The 25,547-nt window shown below is 42.3% G+C and overlaps 1 protein-coding gene and 1 long non-coding RNA gene across 4 annotated transcripts in view; one reads left to right on the forward strand and one right to left on the reverse strand.

The window, feature by feature from the left end:
- Positions 1 to 25,547, forward strand: part of MARCHF3 (membrane associated ring-CH-type finger 3) — a 179,466-nt gene that overhangs the window by 20,240 nt on the left and 133,679 nt on the right. Inside the window, exon 1 of one of the 3 annotated variants that reach the window (XM_041761437.1) lies at positions 21,006 to 21,238. The exons of the other annotated variants lie outside the window; for them this stretch is intronic. The gene's annotated coding sequence lies outside the window, so the exon portion shown is untranslated. Of the gene's footprint in view, positions 1 to 21,005; positions 21,239 to 25,547 lie in introns of those variants that run through there. 3 annotated transcript variants of the gene reach the window in all.
- LOC121494707 lies at positions 12,457 to 20,743 on the reverse strand. The gene is made up of 3 exons (XR_005988847.1): positions 20,530 to 20,743; positions 15,587 to 15,709; positions 12,457 to 12,745 (listed from the first exon to the last, which is right to left on the reverse strand). It is a non-coding gene; the product is annotated as an uncharacterized LOC121494707 (long non-coding RNA).

Raw genomic sequence — 25,547 nt, forward strand, 5'->3', positions numbered from 1 at the left:
AAACCTCCAAAATATGTGTAAGAATCTCAACATGCTTCACACGTAGTCAGTGAATTGATTCATAATATTTGAAGGCTGCCTTTGATAGTTATTCATTTGTCATCAATAGAGTTAATTCAAATTGTAAAACAGTATCAGGTTTTAATATCTTGGAGAAAATTCACTTCTGAACATAACTGGACAGATATGCCATCTAAAGACAATATTCTTCACCATTTTATATAAAGCATTAAAAATGTAGATGTGTACTCTTATTTATATTTAGTTAGGTTTGACCAATATAGCAGTGGATTCATTTAAACACAAAATTGCCTTTTCCTCTTAAAATCACATCACTGTAATTTCATCTATAATGAAATTCTTTTGTGAACTATTTTAATGACTTTGGATATTGCGAGTCACTTGGTTAGATTTTAATTTGAGCAGTATGATTTAGTCTTAGAAATTATAGAATATTAGAGCTGGCCAGGTTTATACATTGTGTAGTCCCAATCCCTCATTTTATATAGGATGAGAAATCTGACATTCATAGAGTTTCAGGGACTTAGCCCAAGGTAATAACAGGCAGTCAGCTGTCAGACCAGGTCTTGCCACCCCCCTCCTCCCCAAATTTCCAGTACTACCTGGGCTCCTTTTAGGGATTTTATTGTGTTATCTCACATACAACATCCTCAACCATTCTGGACGCAACACAAATTTGGGAGCAACTTAAAAAGCCTTCTAAAGTGACAAGAGGGAAAAAAAATCTAACAATTGAATAGTAGTGTTTATAATTTACAACTTTCTGGAACACATCTTATGTAATATATTCAATGAGCCTTGTGGAAGGCAATATTCTAGGATGGCCCTAATGAACCCTCACCCTTGTGTAACTCCCACCTCTGTGAATGTGGGTGGAACTCATTGAATATGATGAAATATCACTGCTCTGATTATGATATATCAAATGGCAGAAGCAAGATTATCCTGGTTGGGCATGATCTAACCAGGTGAGCCCTCTAAAAGCAGAGAGTTCTCTCTGTCCGGTTGCAGAAGAAATCACAGAGATGTACTCCAGCCAGCCTGGAAGGAAGCAAACATCAATGTCGTAAACTGCCTACTGGGGCTACATGACAAGAAACTGGGTGGCTGCTAGAAGCTGAGAGTAGTTATTGGCCAGGAGCTGGTAGGAAAATGGGGACATTGGTCCTATAGCTTTGAGAAATGAATTCTGTCAATAAGACGTGAGCCTAGAAAAGTATCCTAAGCCTGGTGTGAGAACCAGAGCCTGGAATAACACCTTGATTCCAGCTCAGTGAGACTCTGATCAGAGCAAAGGTTGGGATCACCTAATGTAAAGAGAAATGGATATAAGTGGGGCTCATTAGAAAGCCTGATGTGTGTCCCAAGGTAGGAAGAACACAGTAGCCTAACTCCCTGCTGGCATGTCACGTGAGAGATTAGCTAGCAAGCCACTCCTACTGCACAGTGAAGGAGAGCTGCTATTGCTCTGAGTTTGTCCAGAAAAATATGCTTGGATGTTTCTTCCTAGATCAGATGTGAGCCAAACGAGAGAGAGGGCTGGCTGGCTGGGGGAGCCTCAGGAGAGAAGCAGAGGTAGGATCCTGGGCTCCTAGGGGCTGAGGAGAGCCCCTCAGATTGGGAGTGCATCTGTCTAAATCACGGGAACTGCAGGTGAGACACCTCCCAAGAACCCATGAAAGCCTCTGTGAAATGTCTGCTTTGAATGGTTACCAGGTCCAGAGAGCTGGAGGTCATCTTGAAACATCACCACTAGGTAACAACTCTCCTGCCCTTGAGCACTTTTTTTTTGCCTCATCCCAACTCTAGAAGAACCAGAGCTTCCAGGAGCAAGGAAAGAAAGGCCTTCCCCTTCCACAGCCTCTAACCGGCACGTGGCTTCACACTGATTCCAGGTAAGACAACTTCAAAGCAAGTTCTAGTTTTGATTATGAAATAGGAACGGACACACCCAACACAGTGTAAATGACCATGGGCCTTTCTGTTGCCTGAGAATATTCGAAAGAATCCTGACACTTACTCTGGTTTTTCATTTTTATCCTGAACAGAGTAAGAAATTCCCCCATTGAACACATTTATAGGGATGGCAGGAGACATAAATAAAGATGCTCTCTGATTGTATTCTATATTCAGAGTATTGATTATATGTACCAAATGTTTTTTTTAACCTATAAATCTTAAATCAATCTACTTATTAATTCACATTTGAGAGAGGAATGTGGTCATGTGACTAAGAATCCTGGAGAACTTTAGCAATCCCTCTGTTCCAATAGCTGAAAAGCAGAAAGGCAGCTATCTAGAAACATGGCATCTGAAAGGTAGTTTCATTATCCCATTATTGATAAGTATCAGATAATGTTCAGTCACTTATTATAGTCATTTTCATACTTTTCCTTTCTGAAATCATGTTTGTAGGCATCAATTTGTTTTTACATAAAGACTAATTTTGACACAAAAAGCTCATCATAATATTCTCCCACTCCCAAAGGAAATAGTAACATAAACTTCTTTTTTTCCCCCTAAGCTAATGCTTTAAAATAGAGTGAAATAAACACAGAGTTTGGGACTGCACATTGCTGCTTTTGGCTATAGTGCTGTTTTCTTCCAGATGTCTCATATAACATTAAAAGGGCTTACTGGAAAACATATCACTTTGGCCAATTTATTGCAGGAAGCAAGGGCTCACTTGGACAAGTGCTGTTTTGTTTGTTTATAATAATGCAGCAACTCATAGAAATGTGACAATGGGAATCCTGGGGTAGGCCTCAGGAAGCACCCTTAGAGAGCCACAGAAACAGGCAGCACCCATTCTGCAGTGTCTTGGCCTCTTTCTTTCCCTCTTCCCTTCTGACTCACCAGTTCCCCTACTTACTCACAGTATCTGCTTTCCTATAACTGCAGCTTGCTTATGCCCATCATTTCTGTTGATCCTTCCATTCAGCAGTACAGTGGTCTAAGTCTCTCAGCCTTGCTATTCTAAAATTCCAAAAGAGGGATTTTACTCAGCTTATATTTTATAGCCAGCCACCCATGTCATGGTAGCAGATCAGAACTATAGCAGAAGCCACCCGTGGGTCAGGCACCCATCCTGGACCCAGTTGGCTCTGGGAGCCAAGGTCAGATGGTATGCAAATCAGTCACTGCCCACTCAGCAGAGACTGAAGGCATGGTTGGCTATGATCAGTAGCTCTGGTACACATGCAGGAAGTTTAAGAGCATGCCACTCCATCCTATTCAAGAGAAATCCAGAGAAACAGTTTGGTAAGTTGATTTATATCAACTTGAATAAGTTGAGTAATGACAACTTGAACCAGGACAATGGGAGTTAGATAGGGAGAGACATTGAGACATATTTGGGAGACAGGTTGACAAAACTTCATGATTGACTGGACCAGGGGTGGGGACGGGGCATGAATAGAAGAAAGCATGGAGTCTGGGATGTCTGCCAGTCTACTTGCTATAGCTACTGGATAAATCCTGAGACAGTATAAAAGGAAGAGGAGGTTAGACTTTGGTTGTGCTTGATAGGTGGGAAAGATGGGACATGGTGAATTTGCCATGCTTGTGGGATATCCAGGTAAAGATTAAAGTTGAAAGTTCAAGTCAGAGGTCTGGGCTGGAGGTACAGATTTGACTGGAATGTGACTGGAACTGCATCCATCTGGCACAGATGGAGAAAAGTGGGCTAGGACTACACCCTGGGAAATACCAAATTTGACCACATGGATGGAGGAAAAGCCAGTAAAGGAAAATGAGAATAAGAGGTGATAGAATGAAGGGTGGGGAAAGGTCATGTAATTTGTATTCTTCGCTGTCTTTGATTATATGATAGCACCAGGCACTATTCTAAGCAGTGAGGATAGAGCAGCAGACAGACAGCCAAGGATCCTACTCAGAGGCTTGCATTCTAGAGGGAAAGATAAACAATGGAGTTATTACAGCAATGGAAAATAGTCACATCTTGAAAGTCAGAAAATGAATTTTTCCAGGATAGTTGACCGTATCTACTGTCAAAAGAGCTAGGATGAGGAATTAAAAGAAGACAGTAGATTTGGAAATTAGGATAGGTCCTAATCCCTAGAACCTGTGAATGTTATCTTATATACAAAAGGACTTTGCAGATGCCATGAAGTTAAGGATCTTGAGATGGGGAAATTATCCTGGATTATCCAGGTGGGTCCTAAATATAACCACAAGTGTCCTTAAAAGAGGGAGACAGAGGGACTACAAAAGAAGAAGCATGTGATATGACAAAGGCAGCAAGAGGCTGGAGTGATACAAGAAAGAGATCATGAGCCAAGGAATCCAAGTGGCCTCCAGAAGCTAGGAAAAGCAAAGAAATAGACTTTCCCCAGAGCCATCAGAAAGTAAGGGCTCTAGCAACATCTTGACTTGAGCCTAATGAAAGTGATTTAGGACTTCTGGCCTGTGGAACTATAAAAGAATAAACTTGTGTTGTTTTACACCACCAAGTCTGTCATAATCTGTTACAGCAGCAATAAGAAACTAATACAAATGGTAACTTGACTTTACTGAGAATATTTTTTTTGTTGGGGGAATGGAAGAAGACATAGCCTGAAAGAAAATTGCAGTAGGATGATGAGTGGACGGTTTGGAAAAGATTGCAGAGTATCTATCTTTCATGAAGTTTTCAAACATATCTTGTTTTTAAAAAGCAACTAAGAGAACAAAAAGCATCAAAGAGGAGGGCTGAAGACTTGGCTAACCGATTAGCTCAATATCCAAAAATGACAAGCCATGTTGGAAAGTACCATAACCATCAGCCTAGCTTAGGTTTGGGCAGCAGAGTTCAGGGGTTTCCAGAGTGACTCTGATACTGGAGAGTAAACCATGGCAACCCATCCTCATCCACAGATGCATGTATCAGACCCAGGGTTCTTGCTTACCACAGACACAAGAATACTTTGACACTATGACCCAAAATCCTACACCTGGCACAGATCTTGTATCTCTCTATTAACACAGAAATCCAAGAGGAACATTGAGGAACCTTCAATAGAGAATGATCTCAACTGGCCTGTCTTTCATTTAGGCACCAATGTTCAGGATTTTACCTCTCCCCTCTCAGGTTTAAAAAGGATGAGTGCCAAAGCCAATGTACTTTGGAATTATAAAGGCAGGAAGGACATAAACCTTCAGGAGAAGGGGAAACAAAATCATACAAAAGATGGAGAAGAAAAGCTCATAGAAGCAGTGCCAGCCAATATATTAGATACAATAAGAAGAATCCAGCACAGACTCATACTGAGTGTCAAAGCCATCCTTCCCTCATGCCAAAATGCTGTATTTGAACTCTTCCTGATGGAAAGCTTTTGCCCTTAGAAACAAGGTAGGCCTAATATTAATTGAAACGTTTCTAATTAATTCAGAAACACCAAGAAATAGAGAGGATTCAAGTTAAAGGCAACTTCAGCCCATTGTGCTACTCACAATTCAACAACGCAACCCAACTCCCCTGAGAAACTCTGATGGGCTCTACTATGCACTGCATTGCACAGAAGACCCCATCAACGATCCCAAGTCCTCTTGGCAAGGTCAGTCCATGCCCTGACCACTAAGGGAGGAAAGAGAGAAATAAAACATAGAAACCACTTCCCTCAAAACTCGGTTAAAATGTACAAGTGCATCATGGGACTAAGTTAAACTATTAGCTGAATAACTCCCTTGTTCCTTGACCAGGCAAAGGAGGCATTGTCATAAGTTCTTTGTTAGGAATGTAATGCTAACAGATAAAAATGGGCATCTATTCATGACCTTGTAAAAGAAAAGAAAAAGATATTAGAAGTTGGGAAGGAGCTGCTAGAAGAGCTAAGTTTCAGGATTTAACTCCACCTCCCTCTATATTCTCTTTATAAAGTTAGCCTCAAAGTAAGGCCAGCATCACTCTTTTAAGATCGGATGAGATTAAGACATTCAGAAACCAGATTGTGGGATTTATTCCCATTGTGATTGCTGACTTCTAGTATCAGACTTTTGTTCTGCATGACAGCTCCCATCTTGCAAACTAGCAAGAATCTTGAATTTGGCAAGGATCCTGCTCTGTGAAGCATTTTCAAGTTGGAGTTTTTAGCAATGTCACATTTCTCTAAGCCAGTAACAAAGAAAAGGTTGAGAGGGCAAAGGAAGTCATGGAGTTCTCACCTATTAGCATAAAACAACCTTCTAGCTGGCAGGTGTAGGCCAGCTTGTTCAGGGTGATCACAGTCTGAGATACCAAAGTATTTTTTTTCAATCTCTTTACCTTCCCAAGTAATTGCAATAGCTAAAACATAATTAGCTATTTCTTCCCTTTCACTTGATTCATTTAAAGTGGTATTTTCTATTTGTAAATGTGTGACTACATAAAAAAACACAATATTGCATTTCTTGATGTTTTATATAACCTCTACGCAAGTGAAAGCAAGAAGTACCTTCAAAAGAAATAAAGGACACTGCTGTCATTCTACATAAATTTACTAGGAGTAAGCAAGGATGGAACAGATAATTACAAATACTGAGAAAGAAGCATCATTCTGCCAATGGTGCAGAGTCTACAATTATGTGCAGTTCCCTACTTAGACTTTTTAGTTATGCTGAACATTGAAAAAAGATAAATGATTGGAAGGAGAAAAGAGAAAGAGAAAAAGAGGGGACTTAAACACTGAAAACAAGGGGTGCATTTAAATGGAGATGTCACCTCACCCTAAGGGGGCAGGTAAGAGCTTGGTAGTCTCACTGGTGCCCTATTGTCATTTGTTTTTTTAAACCATAGCTTTGGAATCCTTATAATCTTCCTTATTGTTTTGAAGTCAAGAATGGTTTCTTCTCACAAAACCTGATCACTTTTCATTGATATGTTTTTAATGCTCTGACTGGTTTTGCATATCTGGAAAAGATACATCTTCAGCCACTGGAAATAAATCTCCTTTTTCTTCTCTGCCAAATCCATAATATCCTTTTCTATCACTGACAGCAGCATCAGATAAGTAGACGTGCCTTGCTTGATTAGAAGTGTGCTGAGATTTTTAGTAGGAACAAGAATGTAGTTAGAGACCCAGATTAAGACATGTTCAGCCCATCCTACAAATTCTTTTTGGTTCTGTCCTGGAGGTGTCCCCTCAAGTCCCAGCTTGACTGTGGGACTCATTCAGGGCTGACATCCTCCCAAATCATCCTCCCAAATCATCCTCCCTGGGAGGGGAGAGAGGAGAATTTTAAGACAGACTGCAACAGGTGCTGTTTAGATGAGACTAGATGGGTACAGGCTGTTGTCCTCTTCAGATCCCCAGGGTCTTCTCCAACTCCTCAAACTGAGATGAGCTTATGCCAGAATAAACTGGGGAGGGGGAGGCAAATCTGAAAATGAGCAAACTATAGTACCACTCAGAGGCGTCAGAAAATAAGGTCTGAGATTCTGCAACAGCACAGACTTTTTTCTTACTCCCTTTCATCATTTGTCAGTAAAATGTAGACCAGGAGAAGGGGAATATCAGTGACACTACCTAGAGTCATATGGCATTTTCTATTTTTCCCCAAGTTCTATCTTTTTAAACTATATATCTTATTTTATTCTTTCAACAATCTGTGATATAAATAGAGCCAGTATTATTATCCTTATTTTTGAGATGAGAACAGTGAGACCCAGAAAGGGGAAGCGACCTCATCAGGTCATGCAGTGAGTCAAAGACAACCCAAGGAATAATACCCAGTTCTGCTCTCATTTAATCCAGAACATTTACCCTACTGGCTTTAAATGTCCCTTTCCTCCTTCACTCTCTGATGGTGGTTCTCTTGAAAATGATCCCTCGCCAATTGTGGAGTGAAGATAGGTCCATGTTCAAGGTTACGGAGAACTGTTGTTTAAAGGCCCTCCCGCAAGGGGCCTGTTTCCATTGCTTACCTGCAAAGCCAGTGTTTGAACCTGTGATGGAAGTCCCTTAGAGGACGTGTCTGCTGGGATTCCTCCCACCCGAGACTGCTATAATTAGCTCTGCTAACAACTGTGATTGAACAAGGCTTGTTGTAGTCATTGTTCACTGACAGGCACAGATAAGAGCCACATCTCAGCAAGTGGTATTCTAAATGGTGTTTCCTGCTTGGTTAAACTCATGTATGGCACTTGTCAGGGATGCTATTCCCAAACTCTGCTAACAGCAGGCAGTGTCATTGGCAACACCTCCTGGAGCCCATGAAGAAGGCCATAACAGATTCCCAGGGAATGCTATGCCATGCAGTGGAAGAGACTGTTTCTATTTGACCTTGCCTAGGATCTGGCTGACCCTCCTTCTTATGGAAAACATAGGCGTGGCCTGGCATGATTAAGGGAAGAGTCTTTGTCTTCCTGATCCTGAAGACTCACACATTTTCAGATCTCTCCTATAAGAACACTTGTAAATGAAAGTTATAATATGTGGTACATGCAGCCTATGCTTTTGTGAGACTGTGCTCTTATTAGAAGCAAAACAAAATGTGACTTATGAACACCTGCCAGTAAGGACCAAGCCAAAAGGCAGCGTGGGTGTTGGATGAGAGGTGTTGCCCTGGCAGTAAATCCAAGTTGCTCACACCAAAGGAAATGTTTCTAGGGAAGCTGTCTGAGCAAGAGGTAAATACTTAGTCATTCAGAGGAGGCCATAAATGAGTGTTTCTTCAACAAGGGAAGGTCTGATTCCAAAGAGCTGAAAAGATGGTTGGGTAGCATTTCTCTCTTCCATCTATCCTTTTATTCACAATATACATTGTTAAGAATTAAGAGTCTCTGTAATCAAGAGATTATACTTGCCACCTTGTTGGCAAGTTGTTAGAGAACTATGATTTGTCTGCTTGGTATTATTTCAATAATAGTTTTTGCATTATGATTCTAAGTAACTAATAAAAAAAGACCCAGGCCCTTGTATGTTCTAAAATACTGTGCTCTCTGTGTGTATGTGTGTGTGTGTGTGTGTGTGTATATATATATATCCTGTGCCTTCCTACCTATTCCCCAGGGCCACCAAGTTTTAAGATTCGACTTCTTATGCATTTCCTTTCATCTGTTTCCTTGTTTCAGTGTTCAACGCTATTGACACAGTTGAGGGCTTCGTCTTCTCTTGCCTATGCATTGCAAAAGCCCAGACTCTTTCAATGGTCTCCCTTGCTCACTGGCTTCCCAACCCCATCTCCCATCTACCTTATCACCACCTCCAATTATCCTTGCAAATCATGGGCCTGATCCGACCACTCACCAACCCATCATGGCCCTCCACTGCCTATGAAAATGAAGACCAAACCATTCGGCATAAAACCCTGCATCTAGTCCCATGTACTGCACCACTCATCTATCCTAAATCCCATCGAATCCAGATAAACTGCCCTTGCGTGAAAGCAGTAGCACTTTGACTGTATCTCTGAGCCTTGCCTCCTTTACAAAATCACCCTTTTTGTTTCAACTCAACTGCCGTTTCCTCCAGGAAATTTTCCACTCTTTCTTCCAATCCACTCTCTCCTCCAAGTTTGTACAGCACCAGATTTACGTATATGTACACTTGAGATATAATTTACATACCACACAATCCACTCATTTAACGTATACGATTTAATGAGGTGTTGTTTTTTTTTTTTAGTATAGTCACAGGGTTGTATATCCATCATTTTTAGAACATTTTAATCACCCCCAAAAGAAACCCTGTACCCATTAAGAGCCCCTCCCATCTCACCCTCCTCCAGCCTTAGGCAATCACTTTCTGTCTCTATAGATCTGCCTAGTCAGGATATTTCCTATAACTGGAATCATATAATATGTGGTTCTTTGGGACTGGCTTTTTTTCACCTTATATATTTTTTCAGAGTTCATCCATTTTTTGGCATGTATCAGTACTTCATTCTATTTTATTGTTGAATAATAATCTGATATATGGATATACCAAGTTTTACTTATTCATTTTTCAATTAATGACATCTGGATTGTTTCAACTTTTTAGCATTATGAATAATGCCTCATATATGCTTATCATTTAATATGTATAGCTTACTATTATAGGGTTTTTGTTTGTTTGACCTGTGTCTGTTTTATCACAGGTTGTTGATAAACTCCTGTGGACAAAGAACGTAATTTCACTCTGTAATCTACACATGGCACATATTCAATAAATGTTTGATGGATGGGTGAATGGGCAGATATTAGAGGTTTTTACTGTTGATTATTATACAAGGTACTCCAAATAAGAATATTAGAGTAGATTCAGCAATAACCCAAGAAAAGACACAGTAAATTTACCCAACATATTATAACAAACATGGGTGGTTCTTAAATAACCTTTCATCTCAGCCCTATTTCCTGGAATTCCATACAAAGATACACAGCTGAGTCTTTCAGGGAGGTAGTTCCTTTGCTAGTAATAGATGTGAACTAGGTAGACAGAAGCCTGAAGATGCTAGAGTGTTTCCTCCTAAATTTACTCCATGGTGTCTTCTTGTTGCTCTTGGCTTGTCTGAGGTTATTATTATAGTCTAGGACAGTGACTGAGCATCAGGATCCCCTGTGGAGCTTTTACAAGATACAAATTATCTGTGTCCCGCCTCCCTGATTATGATTCTATAGCTTGGGTAGGGGCCCAGGTGCTCACATGTTCTAAAAGCTATAAAGACATTTCTGATGCATAGCCAGGTTCAAGAATTCCTCCATCAAAAGTTGCCCTGAGGTTAAAAAGATTTAATCCTATAGAACATGTATGAGCACTTTATTCCTAGAGAGTATTTTACTCATCCTGGGATCATGCCCATTAATACTACCTAATGTTTATAAAACACTTTTTATTTGGAAAGAGCTTCGCAGTCATCTTTTATTAGCTAGGCTTGCACGCTGGGTGACCTTGTATAAATCTCATAATCCCTTTGTGTCTTAAACTTCCTCAAATGTAAACTGTTGGCAGTAATACTGATCCACCCTCAAGAGATATTGTGGAGACTAATGGGGGACTTTAAGGCATTCAGCAAACATAAAAATGTTACATGCATACTTATTAGACACGTATGAAGTCCTAGTCACAGCCTTTTAAAATGAAACAAATACCAAAATAAGCTCTAGCCTTTCCTCCAACCTTCATCATCTTCTCAAAGATCCTTTCCCAACACCACAGTATAGCAATGCTCCCTTTCTGGCAAGACTAATAAACTGACCTAATCAATAGTCATAAAGACAGAGCGAATCATGGCCACAAATACGTAAAACGGCCCTGAAATATACTTTGTTAACCTTCTCATTTATCATTCATAATACAATTTAGAGATTCTGTCTAAAAAATACTCTTCTGAAAAATATTCTTAGAAAATATTTGTGCATGTTTACACAAGATTTGAAGCTGATGTTACATCCTCATTGTTGATGTTAAGCCTGAAGGTGCTATCTAGTTTGCTGGTTGTTTTTTACACAGCTATATTTAGCCTCTTCTCGTCTCTCCCACCTGGCCGAAAAAATATATGGTCAAAATGAGACTCTGAGACCTAGTTCAAGTTGGAGGTGGGTGAGATTGGGAAGCATAGGAAGAATTTCCAACCTTGGAACCAAAGACAGGTCTTGTAAGGATGATGACCCACAACTAAGGGCTCATTTGCAATATATTTTCAGCTTCTTGGAAAAGGGAATCAGAAAACAGACAGTTTTTCCTTGTTCCACTTGGCTTTGAAAGAGTCACAAAACTTTCAAGTGCCACGTCCAATTACATATTCCAATTCATTTCCAACTGAATGGTTTCTGTGACTCTGAATGGGAATTAGTGCCCTCATGCCCACCACTGCTGGTTTGAACTATGAACTACACAAATGTTCTGGGGACACCTGACCTTGACTATGCTCTTTTCTCTTTGGGCTTCTGAGGGTTTGGTTGTATTTCCAAGGGCAGTTGTCTGCTTCAGTCAAGCTCAAGACCTGCTAACAATTAAATTCTATTAAATTATATTTATTGAGTATTTATATCTGTGGATAGTATACTGTAGTGCTTACTGGGGAGGCTATGAAAAGTTCCTTGAGATGCTATAACTCAATAACTTTGGGTCCTATAGACAGGACACCAACAACTACCTCCCCAGAAAGACTCCCAGGGTTTAGGGAGCTGACATGCCAGTTTACAGAGGAATCCTAGATTGGCCTTCAGCAGACACTAAGATAAAATGTCAGTAACTTTTCACAAAATATTTTGCTACCTGCACTATTCCGTCAGACCTTGCTCAGAATTCAGAAGCTTGGGATGCTTGGGTGGCTCAGCAGTTGAGCATCTGCCTTCGATTCAGGGCTCGATCCCCGGGTCCCAGGATCGAGTCCCACATCAGGCTCCCTGCAGGGAGCCTGCTTCCACCCTGCCTATGTCTCTGCCTCTCTCTCTCTCTCTCTCTCTGTCTTTCATGAATAAATAAAATCCTAAAAAAAAAAAAAAAAAAAAAAGAATTCAGAAGCTCCTGTGAAGAGTCTCAGTGTAGGGAGTCTCATTGGTTGGGAAACTCATCTATTATGCATAGTTATTGTTTTTAAAATAAGGTTAATTCTAGCATGTTTCTATATCAATCATCTTTCAGAGTTTCAGCATTTTTGCTGAACATCTTAAGGTGAGAAAGAACCACACAAGCTACATTTCAATAGTTAGGAGAAATTAATGCTAATACATGCCTTCAATGGGATTCACTTTGGTATCCTGAACACTCTCTTCCATCAATATGGAAAATCCCCAGAAGTATGTATTGTGGATTTTTCTCTGTAAAGAGATGCAAATGGTTACAATAAGTTGTATGATTTCCTCTGAGTCTTTCAAAGTTCTGTTTTCTCTGTATCTCAAGGTAAACATCCCTGCTTTGCAGATCTAGGAGTCAAGACAACATGGATTCATTTCCTCACTTTCCTCAGTGAAACACAGACCTCCTTGTCTCAGACCACTGCTCTCCATGAAAGCACAGGAAAAACTTATGGCATTTTAAGACAAAGGAGAAAGCAGATACAATTTTCTGGTCCAGTGCTTGCTTTCTGTGTCTTTCACATGGAATCTTTAAGATCTTAGAGGAAATTTAATGATCCTTACATGTTAACTTTGCTTTCTTTCAACCTCTTGAAGAAACAAACAAACAAAAAACATGGAAAAACACTCAACTATTTACTTGTGAAACTCTATGGCTCGGGTCACAAAATACAATCTGGGCAAAGCCAAACAAGGCACTAGAGGGTTGAGAGGCAAGGAGAATGTTATGCATTGGATTTAAGATTTTGAAATGCCCTGTTTCAATGGTTTGCCGTTTATCTTCATGTAGAGGGTCAACACTGGCCTGTCATTTCTAACAGGTATTTTGCTCTTGAGGAAGACTTCTCTGACTGATCACAAATAGGAATTTTCCAAAGAAACTCTTCCACAAAACGAGATCAATGAGAAGCCCCCTATTTTTAACAATGTTAAAATTTTCAGTTTTAATTTTTATGTCACCTAAGTATATACCCACCTCCTGAGAGCATCTCTTTATTTCTTTATAGGAAGATTTAAATAAGCAATCTGTTTCCTTTTTAAGTATTTTTGGATTGACAATAATACTTCTCTCACTTGTATTTTAGTCTTGATGATTAAACAGTAAAAAAGCTAATTAGCAGCATGTGTCTGGAGAGGAAAAGCTATTTTTTGATGGGCAAAATCCAAGCTGAGATGGAGACCTTACAGGGCACTACAATAAATGGGTTGGGTTGCATGCTAAGGGAAAGGATTGGGCACTGAATTGACCAGCTCCCCAGAAAGAGATTCTGGCTTAGTGGAAAGACTAAGCTGAGATCCAAATATATTAAAGATACTCACAAGACTAAAGTTATCAAAATGCAGACACTTGTTAATCGGAGAGCAAAGAAAATAGGGAAAAACACGCTGTGTCTGTCTGACTCACAGATGACTTTAGGAATAAAATAAGTTACATGTTAAGAAATTAATTTTTTAAAAAAGAAATTAATTTTATTTTTCTCCTATTTTCTTTTCATTTCTGGAAAGACATTGAGCTAGGGTGAAGGGAATGGTATTAGATGGCTATCATCAGTACAATAACCAGAACCTGCACCCCCTTCCCATAAGTACCTATGAGAAAGTCAAAGGTGATGCTTTCAAATTCTTCATCTGTCAGTTATTAGTTTCATGATAGTGGGCAAGTCTGAATTTCTAAATGCATTAGTTTTTCATACACTTGAGGAGGAAAAATAATATGTATCTCGTTGGAATGCTGTGAAGGTTAGTAAAGCTGATGTATGAGAAAACATCTGGAGACTAAGCGTATATTAGCACTCAGTACATGTTAGAATAATGAGAGAACGGAAGAAGTCAGAGAGAAGTCGAGCTCCCATTGCCCACAGGCTAAAATCTATATATTTAGCTGGGTATTCACTGTGCTAGAAAATCTGCTCCTTTCTCCTCACCACCCCTTTTTCTTTTTTTTTTTTTTTTCATATCTTTTTTAATTGGAGTTCAATTTGCCAACATATAGCATAACACCCAGTGCTCATCCCATCAAGTGTCCCCCTCAGTGCCCATCACCGAGTCACCCCCAACCCCCGCCCACCTCCCTTTCCACCACCCCTTGTTCGTTTCCCAGAGTTAGGAGTCTCTCATGTTCTGTCTCCCTTTCTGATATTTCCCACTCATTTTTTCTACTTTCCTCTTTATTCCCTTTCACTATTTTTTATATTCCCCAAATGAATGAGACCATATAATGTTTGTCCTTCTCTGATTGACTTACTTCACTCAGCATAATACCCTCCAGTTCTATCCAGGTTGAAGCAAATGGTGGGTATTTGTCATTTCTAATGGCTGAGTAATATTCCATTGTATACATAGACCACATCTTCTTTATCCATTCATCTTTCGATGGACACCGAGGCTCCTTCCACAGTTTGGCTATTGTGGACACTGCTGCTATCGGGGTGCAGGTGTCCCGGTGTTTCACTGCATCTGTATCTTTGGGGCAAATCCCCAGGAGTGCAATTGCTGGGTCGTAGGGCAGATCTATTTTTAACTCTTTGAGGAACTTCCACAGTTTTCCAGAGTGGCTGCACCAGTTCACATTCCCACCAACAGTGCAAGAGGGTTCCCCTTTCTCCACATCCTCTCCAACATTTGTGGTTTCCTGCCTTGTTAATTTTCCCCATTCTCACGGGTGTGAGGTGGTATCTCACTGTGGTTTTGATTTGTATTTCCCTGATGGCAAGTGATGCGGAGCATTTTCTCATGTTCACCAACCCTTTTCTGACAACTGTCCTGCTGTAGTAAAACACTTCCCAGTATGCCTTGAATTCACTCACCTACCTGTCTTGTCTCTGGCATTCTGACCACCCTCAGACTCCATCTGCCAAAATTCTACCCATCTCACAAGGGCCTCATATCCTACTGTCTCCAGGAATCTTAGGGTACTCAGCTTCTCCTGCTCTAAACTCTGGTCCTTACTGTCTAGAGACATAATCCACAAAGTACTTATTGCCCCAGCAGACTCCCTGCAAGGCAGAAACCATGTATTCAGTACCCATTGCTGTGTGCCTTGCCAAGGTAGACTCACTATTGAATACATGCACGATTTCTCACCTTGCTCTGTTGTGCTCTTGGACAAAACACTTTGCCTCCTTCAGTTTCAGTTGCCTCAGCTGTGAACAGAGGATAACAGCATGGATGTACTCCCCAGGTGTGCTGGGAAGAATAAACCAATGACTGAAAAGCAATTTGAAAATGTAAAATGAAATGCTATATATAAATGTTACATAATCAAAATCATTGCCCTCTGTATTATGTTTTATTTGGCTTTCTATCTTGGAATCCTTTGTGGGTTTCAGAATCACACAGATGCAAAACCATCCACATTAGCACCTAAATTCTCTTGGGTAATAAACGACTGTGTGTATTATAGCTCACGGCTACTTTTCCCTGGCATACTTAAAGATGAATCTGTCACAATTTGGGGTATTCATAATAACTAATGACACAATTCATTTCTAAGCAATAATCCATTTTTTTCTTTCTTTAGCCAGTTACTGTTCCCATATTGCTGCCTCAGGGGAACTAACTTTCATTAAACCCCAAATCCAGATGATGAGCACACTGTTTGGAAGCCCAAATTGAGGAGCTTACAGTCTGAGAGACCTGGAAAGTGGTTTGGGGTTTTTGTTTTTTTGTTTTTTTTTTTGGTTTGGGGTTTTGAAGCACTGTTTTCTATGGCTCTTTTTTGTCCCAAATTCTGAATTCCTCATTCCCTTTATTGTAATGTATGTGTTACCAAGTGCTCAATGCAGCCTGATTTCCCAGGTACCAGGAAAGATTGGATTAGCCCTTTCCACAGGAAAATAGGATCTTGTTTAAAATACTACAACTAAAAGAGGCTTCTGACTTTTAGTCCCCTGCAGGATATGAATCCTAGAACAGTCCTTCCATGAAGATAGCAACCTTGAGGAAGAAAAGACCAGCAGCAACATCAGAGGGTGATTCTGGGCATCAAGTGGGTAACTTGATGAAAAGGCAGGGAACAGTGCAGGACATAGTGAGTGTTCAATAAATGTTAGGAATTGTTGTTATTGGCAAACAATGCACTGTGACCTAGCCCTCTCCTAAGAATTGCAAAGAGCTTCTCAGTTGAGATTCTTAACAAGCCAATGAGAAAAAACTCAGCAGTGTTCATCATGACTGCATTTGGCTCAGAGAAGCTCAGAACCCTGTCCAAGGTCTCAGAGTTAGGAAGCAGTGGAAAGAAAATCCAGCCTTCAGTCTATCATGTTTCTAGAGCCCATATTCTTTGTCCTGTTTCTTAGAACACTTTGTCTTGTTTCTAAGGGTTGGGAGTGTATTTTTTCTCCCTTGAGTATGTGACCCTCCTTTCCCCAATTCCTCAGTGTTACTCATTCTGTTTTGAAGTTTTAAAATTAAGAGTATTTTTTTTTTTATCTCTTCTGGTGTCCTTTTGACCAATGTGCATAGTTTTATGTATCAGGTCATTTTCCAAGACCATTCTAGTCTTTCATCAGACTTGTACTCATAGTGGCATCCGTTTTTAAGAAGTTCAGTGTAGTTTTCTTTCAGGGCATGTATCAAGAAACCCTTTGTTTTTGTAGAATAGAGGCTTCCCTTTCCCACACATTTCTGTTACCACATTTTTACTTAGTTGGACCTGTGGCAATAAAAATCACAGGGGGCACTTGCATTGTCATTTAAATGCATGAGACATCGTTTTTTTGTGGGTGGTAGCACCCTGGCTGCAGACATTGTATCAGAGCAGTCCCTCTGTTACAAATTACCTCCTGGTTGTGGTGTACAAACCAACACCATACTTGAGTTTGCAAAATCACCTACATGATATTTTGTCCTCCCTGTGGCAATTAATATTTCAAAGTGCCTTATCATGAGCTATCTCTCCTCTCTGTGAAATTAATCAGAAGTATTGCTGCAGTTTCATAGTTGGGAAATTAAGGTATGGGAAGGTTAATGGCTTGCCTATAGTCTTAGAACAAACCTATAGCATAGCTGGTATTAGAATCTGCTGCTTCTGATTGCATTTTTTTGCTAAGGTCTTTAGCTCAGCCTGTTCAAATTCTGAGTAATTTTCAAAGTGAATACATGTTGAGAGGTGGTAGAAATGGAAAAAAAAAAAAAAAAAAGAGGGAAAAACACTATTCACATAAGCAATGCTTCCAAAATATTTGGTAATCAAAGAACAAGAATTTTGACGGCCCTGTTTCCTCATTTCCATTTTTAGAATGAAAGGACAATAATCCAATGAGATTAAAGTGAATAGAGATTCCAAGTGTAGAGAGGAATTGTTCTATCCACACTATTTTCCTACTTCAATATCAGTTTGTTCTCCTTTTCAACAATCCCTATTGCTATAAATGTCATGCATTTGCAGTACTTTGTAACCATTGTCACAGGGTCCCCCTTAAGCAGCTAAACAGAGTAGGCCAATTCTGCCACTGCTGTTTTATGGTGAGTAAACAAGGGTAAACGGAGGTTAAGTGATTGCCAGCAGCACTCAGAGCTCAGATTATAACTTATGGCTCCTATCAGTTACATCCTTTTGAAATTTAGAAGGCTCCAAAATATTGTTTCAGTGTCAGGGTTGGGTGACAGGGCCTGAAGGCAAATTTGCTCACCACCCACACCACCAAAAGACCAGCCCTGCTTCCATGGTCTCACATCAGTCTTCTCGTTCCCAAGCCATTCCACAAACTTCCTCATCACTGTGAGGGAAAGAAATTTCCTTCAATAAAATAGGCTAGTACTAAACAGGTGACTTCTTTGTCAGGATTTCCATAGTTTTCTCTTTGTTTCTTAAAGAAAGGACTGCAATGAGTTCTTGCACAAGTAATACATCTTATTTTCCCTTGTGGAATATTGGATGGCCCAAACTCAAGAGATCATTGGGAGAATGACACCCAAAGGAATAAGTCTGTGCCAGAGTGATAAACTGTCAAATACCAATTATGACAGAGGATGGAATGGAAATGTGATTAAATCTAGATGTGCTCTTATGTGTCATCTATTCTAAAAAGGAAAATGAGACCAGTTACTTGCCCAAGAACCCATGGACAATCATGTCTGTACGAAATAAACACACAGAAAACCTTAGAAATCAGGAAGCGGGGATCTCTCATCTAGTTCTAACTTATTTCATAAAAAGAAATTTCCTATTTCCTTTTTTCATCGTCTAATATAAATACTATAGCAAATACAGTCAACAGACGATGTTTGGCTACTACGAAGGTGATTTTAAAAATAATCACAAGCATCTGTGAAAAACCTTCACAGGCTGTTAATACGATAAGCACTGTTGGCAAACTTTTTCTTTAGTTATATCCAGGAATGGGGGGAAAAATCCCAAGAAATATACTTTTCCTCTTATCCTCCCATCCCAACCTTGGCAGAGACTTGGTATGTTTTCCATTCAGTGGTCTACAGCTAAATCCTCGTGGACAAAGGCTATTCTCTCAAGACATTAAGCATGGTAAGTAATTGCTGCAACTGAATGGAGTGGACTCCCTTGCCTGTCTCTGTCTTTTGATTCACCAAATGAGGAAGGGTTTTAATATATATGCAATTTCTGCATCACAAATCAATTTCCAGGGCCTACTAAGAACTGTCCAGACCCTGATTTTCTTGCCTGACAGCCTGCCTATGCACCTTTCTCCACTGAGACAGGGAGCTGAGGAGACACCACCTGAATCTCAAACCAGGCCAGAGCTCACCTCATAATTGTAGCCTTCCCTGCTAGAGGGGCCATTTCATTCCTTTTCAGCTATAGGCCTATTGCTTTTCTTCTTGCAGGGACTCCCATCATAAACTGCTCATGAGGGGCACCTGGGTGGCTCAGGGTGTGATCATGGGATTCTGGAATAGTTTCACAGCTGGCTACCTGCAAGGAAGCCTGCTTCTCCCTCTGCTGAGGTCTCTGCCTTTCTCTCCCTCTCATGAATAAATAAATAAAATCTTAAAAAAAAAAAAGAAAAGAAAAGAAAAAGAAACTGCTTATGAGAGCTGAGCTATGGTGCAGGTATCCTTAGGAGGGCCAAGCTAAAGGTCCATACTCCCTCACACATGGGAAACTGAAACTTCCAAGGACTTTGGAATCTGAGGGAGCCAATGGTAAGGAAAGTGCCAGGGCACCAAAAAGCCTGACCCTTTCCTGCCATGCAGAACTTCATTTTATTAACATGGTTTGAGTACCTACTTATGGCAGGCTCAGTTCCGGGTACACAGAGGCCGCCGCTATGCCCCCAAAGCTACCGTCTAGGGCTTCCTAGCCTTCTAGGCCTCAGCCTGGAAAGCAACACCCAACTCCCTGCTTTTTGACTTTTTATACCCACAGCTCCGTATATGTGTATGCTGCAGCCAAGATTAGGAAGGGCTTAAAAACAGGCTGAAGAGCCCATCCGCCGACAAAAGGAGCAGCAGCGACCGGGCCGGCCAGAGCCCACAGAGCCTTCCTCAGCCGCGACCCGCCCAGGGAGGTCGGGGTCCTCCGGTGGCCAGCGCTAGAGACGTCTCCGAGCTCGGTCCAGGGGCTTCGGAAGGCGCAGGGGCAGGGGCCGAGCGTGTGCAGGGCGGGGACCCGTGGGGCTCGCTCTGAGAGGTTCCTGCCCGCGAGGATGCGCGGCCCGGGCCCTCTGGCGGCCCCACGGGACAGCAGCAGGTGGAGCTGCGCGGCAGCCGCCTTCCTACAGGGCAGCCGGACCGAGGCTGTGTCTCGGGGGTTCCGGCGCCGTCTAGCGCCCGAGCGTCCCTTTCGCCCCCGGGCTCTGCCCAAGTGCCTCAGGCGCTCTGCGCCCGGAAAGGAGCCGAGGCGCCGGGTAAGCTCCCCTGCTGCCGGTGGTATGAACGCAGAGCTGAGGAGGGGACGTGCCATGAACTTTCCAGGAGGCCCGCAGACTCGGAGTTTTGTTTTCGGAAATAACCACCAAATTACAACCAGAACCTTTTCCAGGGTCCTGGAGCTCCCAGTTTCCGGTCCGGGCCTCCAACTGTGACTGGGTGATGCGGCCCGGACTCACCCTCTTTCGGTCTCGGCTTCCTCGGGGCCGCCAAGTTCGGCGCCTCCCGCGGACGCCAGGTGTGGGCGTCGTCGACCCAGAGTCTGCGCGTTCCACAGCGCGCCGCCGCCGCCGCGACCCTCAGGGCGTCCGGGTGGCCCCGAGCCTCTCTCAGCCAGGGCCCTCTGCGGCCGCCACTTGCCTCCCGAGACCGCCCTCACAGCGCCGGGCTGCAGCCCCGGCTCCCTACCACAGCCAACTTGCCCGCCGCCGGCGCGTCTCCGCGCCAGCCCACGGCCGCAGGCGATTGGACCGCGGCGGCGGGGCGGGGCCGGGCGCTTCGCACGGCCCGCGGCCGCCCGGATTCCTGGAGTCGCCGTGATTGGCTGCCGGCCCCGCCAGTCACGGGCTGGAGGCGCCCCGCCCCCGCGGGGGCCGGCCCAAGGCTGGCTCCGCCCCGCCCGCCGCGCGGCCCCGCCTCCCTCCGGAGCCCGGTAGCCTCAGCCTGGCGGACCGCCTCATTCTCTGAGCAGGTCCAGGCATCGTCGACGCGTTCCGGGCGGCTGCTGAGCCGGGGCGCCGGCCGGGCTTGTCGTGCCCCCTCGGAGGTGTCTGCCTGCACCGATGTGCGGGGTTCGCTAGGGCGAGAGCAGTCGCCGGTTCGGGGCAACTTGGGATTCGGGGACCCGCAGCGGGGGCGTCGGTTTGCGACCGGGACCCAGCGAGTAGGGTGAGTGGCCGAGCGCGAGGCGAGCGGCTCCCCTTGGCGCGGTGCGGAGAAGCCGGAGGGCACTGGACCGGGCTCGGCGGGCGTCGGTGCGTCCGTCCGAGCGCGGCCGCTGAGGGGAGGTCAGGGCCAGGCGAGGCTGACTCCTTGCGCGGAGCCCCGCTCCCGAACTTGTTTCGGAGCGTCGCAACTCGGTCGGGGACGCGGCTCTGCCTTCTCACGAACTTGGCATGTTATAATTGCCATCATTAGGCGGGGCCCCGGGGACGCGCCCCCGGGCCCCGTGCGGCGGCGACTGTCGCGCTGGGGGCGGCCTCCGTGCCCAGTCGTGGACGGACAGCAGTTCCTAGATGGCTTGAGGACGGGTTTCTGAAAAATTCACCCGCGCCAGCGGCGGTGCAGCGCGATTACCCCGGTTGAGGTGTCTGATCCGTAGCCTAAGCCAGCGACCATCGTCCTCGGGCTGGACCTTCAGCGGTCAGAGAACTTCAGTGACCAGCTAGGTTTTGTAGCAGGGGAGCTTGGATGCTTTGCAAAAACTGGAGGGAATCGACGGCACGGGTATTAAACTTTGTAAAGTAATTACTTTCCATTAGCACTTGTATCCACATCCCTCATGAGGTGTTTGGACCTCCACATCACCTGCAAGGTGTGTCTGAAGGATTTCGTTAGGACCAGGGAGAGCTGCTGTTTGTCCCCGTGCAGGGAGCCCGAGAGAATCCGAGACGAGACCGTGAAAGGGACCTCCAGGCTGGCCGGTGGGTGTTGTAAGTGATGAAGTTGTGATAGGAACTGACAACACAGGATTCAAGGTTAAACCTGATACTTCGTTTGTGACCCAGTCTGGGATATTTTTCCTCTCCTCTGTCTTAACGATAAGGACTAAAAGCAGCTGGTTTTTCTGAGGGCGGCTACTTACCTATATGTAGTTTATATTATGTGTGGACTAAACAGAATTTAATTCAATATTTTCTTGTAAATCCTATTTGATATGGATGAGAGAGCTTACTGAGCGTACTAGACACTTGGGTACACAATTTGCGAATATTTTGATCTTTGAAAATATATAAAAGCGTTGAGAGATATAACTACCCATTCTTGTATATGCATATGTAGATGAGCATGTGTGTGCAAAATTGATGGGTGAATAAGAGAAATAGATGGAGGGGGAAACGGCCTTGAACTGCTCTGGGTGGAGAGATAGACCCTCTGATCAATGGGGTGTATGATGAGTGTGTGTGGGGGGGGAGTGTGTGTGTGCAAGTGCATGTCTGAATCTGCCTGGTCAGTCTGGGTCAGTGTATATGTCCATGAACTTTACGAGCGTTTAGTTCAATACCACTGCGTGCAGATTCCGAGTTCCTGTTTTACAGCCCAGCAGCCGCCAGCCAGCCCATCTGTTAAAACATAGCATGTACACTTCAGTCACTGCAGTTGGAGCACTAGGGTGGAGTGTGGGTAGGGGGGCAACCCTTAGTAGGAACAACATGCTACAAACAAAGACTGCCTCTCAAGTTCTATTTTCAATCAGTATTCAGCCTGAACTTGTGATTTTGGTGAGGGAGAAAAGGAGTGTTTGACTCTTTAAGAATGGCAAACTACGTTTTGTGAAATAATTATAGCCAATGGTTTGGGGAAAGGGGGTTTGTAAGAGAAAAAAAATGGCTCTAGAAAAGAAATGTGGTGCTTGTCACATTACCATGCAACACTGGTTTACGGCTTTGCAGTAGCATGTATATCAGAAACTGTTTTCTTTTGCTTCTTAAGAGAATGCATTAAAACTGAATTGTTTTGCGCAAAAAAAAAAAAAAATCCTTAATAGAAGTAAACAGAGCTTTATTGCAGAGGCTATTTAATCTACTACAGTTAAGACTGCCTTAGTAATTCTAATGAAACATGTTTTTAGGAATTTATAACCTGGATATAAATTCATGTTCACCCTTATCACTGGTTGCAATGATTCACAATTCAGTTAAAGAAATAAAAAATCTTTATCACAAAAATTCTGATGACTAAAAGGGTATGGGAGGAGTATAACAGCTTAATAAGTCCCTGCAGCCAAGTGACTGATACTTAAAAAAACTATAAATTCCTTTAATAACATAATTACTTTTGGTGACAAAATAAAGGCAATATTTTTGAGAAGCATAGTTGATATTTTTCCCAATAATTTTATGCTCATAATTACATTTTAATAATAGTGTTTATTATATGTGGGCAGAATAAACTGGAATGGTTCTTAGGAACTCATCACAAGAAGTACTGTTTTCATTTTTATGGTACTTAAAACATTTTGGGGAAAATACACATATTCCTAATCGTGAGTGTCTTTAAATTTCTGATGGACTACAAAGACAAAATAATTCTCCTGCCTTGATAAGGATCATCTGAATCAACTGGGTTTGTCCTTAGAAATTCAGCTTGTAGAATAAATAAAACCTTAAAAAAATTCAGTTTTTTTTTAAAGATTTTATTTATTTATTCATGAGAGACACACAGAGAGAAAGAGGCAGAGACACAGGCAGAGGGATGATCATAGTGAGTTAATGTAGGTTAATTAACAAAATGGACCATTGTGGGTTAATTTAACAAGTAATTGTGCTGATATTTCCAGGTGGCATTTACCAGCCTTGTGAAATTTATAGGTAACACTCTAACACTGTGTCCCCAACAGTGGCACCTTTTGTTCTGTGTTCAAAAGTGTTTTTGGAATCCTCAGCTATCTCTCTTCCAAGTTAGCCTCAATTCTAAGGAAGTCTCTCTGGAAGTAAGGTAATTTAAGACCTCTCTCCAATCTTAGTCGCTCCATTGTATATTCCAAGTCCAGTGGGTTTCTGTGGTGCTCTGAGGTACTGTGCCAGTCATAACTCACATTGTTGGACATTTATCCCGGAGAGTAGAAGAATCCCAGTCCTTGAGAACTTCATTTGACTCCAAAGCCATTCCAGACTTGGGGATTAGAACCTCAGTAGGACTAGTACAGACTTACTCAAGGGCAAGCATCTCTTTGGGAAGCTGTAGCTGATCTGCCTCTTGATCAGGAAGGTGTCCCAAGGCACCTATCCAGAGGCCTGGTGTTCCCATTTTCCAAAACTCAGAAGTATTTTGAGCAGTCCAATTAATTGGATAGATAGATCTTTTCAGCATCATAGAGAGACGGGTTGAAAATTGATCGCTACTTCTCTTTTCAAATCAGTGGGAATTCCGACTTAGTAATTATAGCCAGTTAGTGTTTATTTACAGTTTGATACTGACATTCAGGATCTATTCTCTCACTTCAGACTGGCATAATTCTCAATTTAAAACTTCTAGATAAGCTTTAAAGAGAAAGGATCTTTCAGAAGTTGTTGCTTTTCCCTCTTTCTATCATCCATGTACTTAAAGAACCTAATGACTTCTCAGAGGCCAGAAGTGCCTGGAATATTTACTTGCCTGACGACAAAAGGACATGGAGAGGCTGGGAACTGAACTGGGGTTGTTCCAGGCCACTGGATCATTACTGGGACTTTCACAGAGCAATTTCTGTTTTAAGGAGCACTTGGCTGGCATGTTTATAGGTCACGTATCTTAACAATCCTTTGAGTACGATCATTCTTTTCCCACTTTGTTACAGATGAGCAAACAGCAGCCGCAAACGAATAATATTTAGATCCTGTCTTCCACATTCAAAGATAACACCAAAAACTGAGAAATTGGCCTTGCATTTGAATTATTTTTATTTAGCATTATGGTGATATGATAGGATTATGCTTAGTCATTTGTATCATATACAATTTTTTTACCTCTTTCTTCAAATTTATTTTTATATTGAATGTGACCTTGAAATAGTTCTCTTTATAAAGTTTGCCACCAGATATGATAATTGGTTCAATGACCCAAACTGTAACCAGCCAGGTTTAACCGGGAATGGCAAATAACTTGCTAAAGGTCACAGAGCGCAATCCAGCAAAGCCTATATGTAGAATTCTTTGGATTCATATTTTAGACCTACACCAAGTGCCTTTTGAGTCCTGTTAGGCTGCTAGTCATGTTTTTATGCTGGCAGAATGGAGTTGTTTATATTTCATTTGCCCAGATTCTGCTTGATGAATGGACCTAGAACATTTATAAAGCCTAAGGTATAATCACAGCTCCTGACTACACAGTCGGATTTGTGTGCCTACTTAAAAAACTATGGTAGAATGCTACTTTTCTTGAAACTAGGCCATGGGTCACTGCAAGCTTCTAAGCAACAATTTTTTTTTTTTCCCATGGCATACTTTTGACAAAATTCTTTGGTAAAAGGAATTTGACAGATGCTTTTCTAGTTTTT

Source organism: Vulpes lagopus, chromosome 7 (genome assembly GCF_018345385.1).
Source record: "Vulpes lagopus strain Blue_001 chromosome 7, ASM1834538v1, whole genome shotgun sequence".
In the NCBI taxonomy this organism is placed as follows: domain Eukaryota; kingdom Metazoa; phylum Chordata; class Mammalia; order Carnivora; family Canidae; genus Vulpes; species Vulpes lagopus.